This window comes from Oncorhynchus clarkii, unplaced genomic scaffold (assembly GCF_045791955.1).
Source record: "Oncorhynchus clarkii lewisi isolate Uvic-CL-2024 unplaced genomic scaffold, UVic_Ocla_1.0 unplaced_contig_2929_pilon_pilon, whole genome shotgun sequence".
NCBI lineage: Eukaryota > Metazoa > Chordata > Actinopteri > Salmoniformes > Salmonidae > Oncorhynchus > Oncorhynchus clarkii.
The window spans coordinates 1,403-6,972 of record NW_027258858.1 but is presented as its reverse complement, the minus strand read 5'-3'; the positions used below and the strand labels follow the sequence as shown (position 1 = coordinate 6,972).

Below are 5,570 nucleotides of genomic sequence, written 5' to 3'. Positions count from 1 at the left end.
ATTTGTCATATGGAGACCACTACAGGAGCAGGTAGGCTTTACTCACAGCGAGGTGTAGAGGGCTGATGGGAGCTCTGACATCAGAGTCGTTCAGGATGTCTGTCCCTGAGGTTTCAATTAGTTGAGGAAAGACAAGAACGGCCAGTTCAGACTTGGAAAAAGAACATCAAGAGTGACGATGCGTCCACGACAAGCATGCAGCCACACCTTAAAACCTACTGTTGGGTTCTGAGAATATGAAATATACTAATTCATGTCACTGAGGGAGAGAGCTTAATGTATAACGTTTACATTATGTCAGGATATGTTATTGTTAGCCATCAGGCATCCTATGGGTGGGATCCTCTGGGATGAGAAGAGACACAGTCTGGTACCAATCACCATGTCAGCCTTGAGTTGGGGAGGAGTGAGCACTTTGGGGTAGCGGTCAGGTCAGATGAAGTGAGGAAGAACAGATATCACCAAGGTTCTGTCTAGCAACAGAGATGCATTGGCTGTTTAGAGGTGTAGGAGCAGACTCAGCATAGGAGAGAGGATTAAATATCAGTGCTTGTGTGAATATGTTTTTTGTCTAATGCAGATGTCTTGACCCTCTGGGAAGAATAAACTTGGTTCAAGCATTCATGGTGTCCGTCGAGTTTTTACTCTGAGAATTAGAACCTAACAGTTGGCACTGCGAGCAGGGCTCACCGCGATTTGCAGTCGAACTAGAGATTAAGAAACAGTGAAACAGAAACAAGGTAAGCAAAGTTCCTACACCCGTTATCACCAATTCTGACATCTTGGGGAGATGAGAGTCGTAGGCTGAACCAATTATAGGGTACGAACCTAGAAAGCCTGAGCTTATTCAGTAGTCCCATTGTATTACGACCGGTCGTAGCTTTGTGGTATATGGTAAGTCCCGGAAGGTAAACCCAAACCTGTAGAGGGTAACTCCTAGGGGGTAAATCCCGAGTAGGTTGGTTCCTGCTTGTACTATAAGAATAGGGTGAGTCCCGGAAGGTAAGCCCGAGCAGGCAGGTACCTGCAAAGGGTAAGTCCTAGGGGGTAAGACCCGGGTGGGGTTGGTTACCTGCTATACCAGTAACGAGAGGGTGAAAGTCTCAGCCGCAGTGGCCATGCGGCAGTAGAGTGGGTGTGGATGGATAAAGTGACATGCTTGTGTACTAGGATAAAATGTTGCCATTCAGGGTTAGAAGAAAAGCAAAAAGATACTCAAACGCTGTTGGATTTGGGTGTATTAGCAGTAGCAATAAAGAGAGGTTGGTTTTATGCCCTGTTGGGGTGGGGAACCATGACAGATTATGTGGAAATAGGAAGACAAGTGTGAATCATTTTGGTAATGTGTGTTATCAACAACAGTGATATTTGAACAGATTGGAGATGACTATCCATAACAATAAAATCCTTCATACCATGCTTGTCCTGCCCAACAGCTGTAGACACAGCCTTCTCCAGGTCCTCAGACACTAGCTGGAGATCCATTACAGGATGTCTGTCACCTCACTGAGCCCCTATTGCAGGTTAGGGGTCACATCCACTTGAATGTCCTTCATATGACGAACCTCCTACAGAGCAAATGAGGAAAACATGATATATTAGGATTTATGTTAGTAGCAATAGAATATGGGAATTTTATCTCAACGCTACCTACAGCTAACATATTTATTTATGTATGTGATCTATGTAAATAAATAAATATATCACAGCTGTAAAACTGTGAAGGACTATAGGTGGAGGCCTACCCATTTCCCAGGAGCATTGTAAAACGTGGATTTGGGTACAGTGTTTATTTTGCCCCCTAATATCTTTGAAGATTACACCTAAAATAATTAGGCCTACTTCTTTCTAAAGCTGATCTGAGACCATTAGGGTTAATCATTACAGATATAAATGCAATATATGGAGTAGAAAAGATTGCCTGCCCACCAACTTGATAAGAATCAACATATGTTCTACATGGTCTATTTCTATCTGAACGTAACAACTCAATCAAGCTTGTTAATTGATCGTTAAGCCATGTTTGTCAGGTAAACGGTCATTAGTGGCCTATATAACCCTCATACAGGCCATGGGAAGACATTACCTGTTGATAACACAGACTATTTTCATCATCATGGGAGGTGTGAGAGAATTGCTGCTCGTTGTGATGACTGTGGGGGTTGTCAAAGGTTGGTTCACTAATGTTTAAGGGATTTGTTTGGTAAATATGCTTAACTTTATAAGTTGGGTATTAATATTTGACTGTCTGTATCTTCCGCGTTGGTCATCTTTTATTCTTCACTGCTATTAATATATGTAGCTATTTTGTGTGAACTCAACTTCTGTCAACACTTTCTCCTCAGTTTCTTGTTACCCTGTTGGAAAGTCCCAGAAGCAAGATCAAGTCTCTCTGCAGAGGAGACTTGGAGGTAAGTGTTTCTTTCCACAACCCTTCTAGCTATGTTCTTTGTCACTGTCTATGGTGCTGCTGTGTTTGACACTCATTCAACAGCATAGAGTAACTCAGTCTAAATAATGTTGTCAAACCTTAACCTACATTTTTCAGAGCTGTCATCAAATGACGTCTCTATTGTGCATGCCTTGCTCCGATCCATAGGGTCTGACGCTAAACAAGCCAGAGAAGGTACGGCCTGAAACATATACTTTGAAAACTGTTGGGTTCATGTTGCTCAAAATTCGATTAGCAATTTGGCCTAGACCGTGTAGAACAGATGTGTTGCTGTAGAATACCCAACTGTTCCTTTTGTTTTTTCTCAAGAGTATTTAGAGACCAATGAAGTAGAATCCCAAGCTTCTCCAAACCATGGTAGCTCTCCGGCAAATGATGCCCTGTCCTCTGAGGAGAAGCTGAGGCGCGTGTCCTCGGACGCCGCCACCTCTGAAGCTGCGACCGGCCCGTCTGGCGACGACGCCACCTCTGAAGCTGCGACCGGCCCGTCTGGCGACGACGCCACCTCTGAAGCTGCGACCGGCCCGTCTGGCGACGACGCCACCTCTGAAGCTGCGACCGGCCCGTCTGGCGACGACGCCACCTCTGAAGCTGCGACCGGCCCGTCTGGCGACGACGCCACCTCTGAAGCTGCGACCGGCCCGTCTGGCGACGACGCCACCTCTGAAGCTGCGACCGGCCCGTCTGGCGACGACGCCACCTCTGAAGCTGCGACCGGCCCGTCTGGCGACGACGCCACCTCTGAAGCTGCGACCGGCCCGTCTGGCGACGACGCCACCTCTGAAGCTGCGACCGGCCCGTCTGGCGACGACGCCACCTCTGAAGCTGCGACCGGCCCGTCTGGCGACGACGCCACCTCTGAAGCTGCGACCGGCCCGTCTGGCGACGACGCCACCTCTGAAGCTGCGACCGGCCCGTCTGGCGACGACGCCACCTCTGAAGCTGCGACCGGCCCGTCTGGCGACGACGCCACCTCTGAAGCTGCGACCGGCCCGTCTGGCGACGACGCCACCTCTGAAGCTGCGGCCCGTCTGGCGACGACGCCACCTCTGAAGCTGCCACCGGCCCGTCTGGCGACGACGCCACCTCTGAAGCTGCCACCGGCCCGTCTGGCGACGACGCCACCTCTGAAGCTGCCACCGGCCCGTCTGGCGACGACGCCACCTCTGAAGCTGCCACCGGCCCGTCTGGCGACGACGCCACCTCTGAAGCTGCCACCGGCCCGTCCGGCGACGACGCCACCTCTGAAGCTGCCACCGGCCCGTCCGGCGGCGACGCCACCTCTGAAGCTGCGACCGGCCCGTCCGGCGGCGACGCCACCTCTGAAGCTGCGACCGGCCCGTCCGGCGGCGACGCCACCTCTGAAGCTGCGACCGGCCCGTCCGGCGGCGACGCCACCTCTGAAGCTGCGACCGGCCCGTCCGGCGGCGACGCCACCTCTGAAGCTGCGACCGGCCCGTCCGGCGGCGACGCCACCTCTGAAGCTGCGACCGGCCCGTCCGGCGGCGACGCCACCTCTGAAGCTGCGACCGGCCCGTCCGGCGGCGACGCCACCTCTGAAGCTGCGACCGGCCCGTCCGGCGGCGACGCCACCTCTGAAGCTGCGACCGGCCCGTCCGGCGGCGACGCCACCTCTGAAGCTGCGACCGGCCCGTCCGGCGACGACGCCATGGATATCTGACGTGGGACATGCAAGAGTTCATGGGTACTCTAGTCCAGTGTGTAACTGCATTTGCTTGTTTTGGCTCAATTAAACATTAACTGTAATACTTGTGTCCTCTGTATTGTTTTGGTGGTTCCTACTTGGAGTTGAGGTGTATGACCTGACTTGAGTAACTGGGGTGATGGCAACATTTATTTTGCATTATATCCATGCGCCAGCAATATTACTCAGACCCCTGTGTTTTAAATTACCAATTGACTTAAGCTACATGTGCTCAGTGTTGGTCCATTTATGCTAGTAGCATCACATGATACCTCAACAGCATTTTGACGCCATTTCCGGTCACAACTTGCAGACTTGTTTACGTGTTGCGGTGTTTTGTTGCCTACTTTGCTACATGACAACTTTACGGTTTTTACTTTTTAATTACCGTTAATATTTTTGGTTTCCCTCAATTTTTTCACTCGTGTCAGGGTTGCGTCAATTCGAATCTGGTATCAGGATAAATATCACAATGAGGCTTTTTTTTTAGCAATTAGTAAATGCAATTTTCGTATATATGGGCTCTCTGTCCCACCTCGCAGGGCAAAACAGAACTGACTTGTTCCTGACAAAGATATTTAATATACTCTGACAGTTCCTGCTTCCGAGCCGGCCTGTCAGAGGAGACTGGGCATGGTTTAGACTCACCCAGCCTATCGTTGATTGTTGGCGCAGAGGCTGGTCCCAGCCCCTTAAGCGCTTCAGCGGTCAGTCGTTGTAGCTGTGTAGAATATGCAGTTATCAGGCACCTGGCTCCTGTTATCTAACAAAAGACTGTTCTGAATGTGCCCCCCCCCCCCCCCCCAACTCATTGCACAGTTCTGTATTTTTCCATCATGAGAAAGGCCCATGGCCCTGAAACTGTTAACAATGGTTCAAGTCAGCTATGTTGCATAACACATACATACATCCACACAAGCCAACAGCAGATAATATTAAATCACATATGGTAACGGGCTATAGTGCATAACACAGAATCCTCATACTCCGGACGCTTTATCTGGACATGGTTCGTCAGGACCTCCAACAGCCGACGCTAAGTAGTAACATTAACATGATGCCTTCTAATTGCAGTCGCTGTACTCATACAGGAGAACGATCGCCTTACGGTGAGGATAGCTGTGCTACAAGCCCAGCTTCAGACGCAATCGTTAGGCAAGGGTAATTTCAGTGTAGGAAAGGATGAAACAGCGTCTGTGCCACCAGTAAGTACAGATAGTAACGTTAGTATAAATCCCCTCGCACGGTCCCCGCAGCCGGACAACTTTCTCACGGTTTCTGGAGGGAAATGCTGTAGGAATGCTCAACCGGTGTCGCTCATTCAGCCGACAAACTTTCAACCGGTTTTCCCCATTAAGCAGCGAGTCGGAGTCAAAGGCCGAGCCTTCTCTTGTCTCTACTCCTCCCGTTACG

General features: G+C 50.3%; 1 pseudogene; it reads left to right on the top strand.

Annotated features, from left to right (window-relative positions):
• The first annotated feature begins 1,956 nt into the window (after positions 1 to 1,956).
• Positions 1,957 to 4,133, top strand: LOC139398820 (polysialoglycoprotein-like; annotated as a pseudogene).
• Positions 4,134 to 5,570: the final 1,437 nt, after the last annotated feature.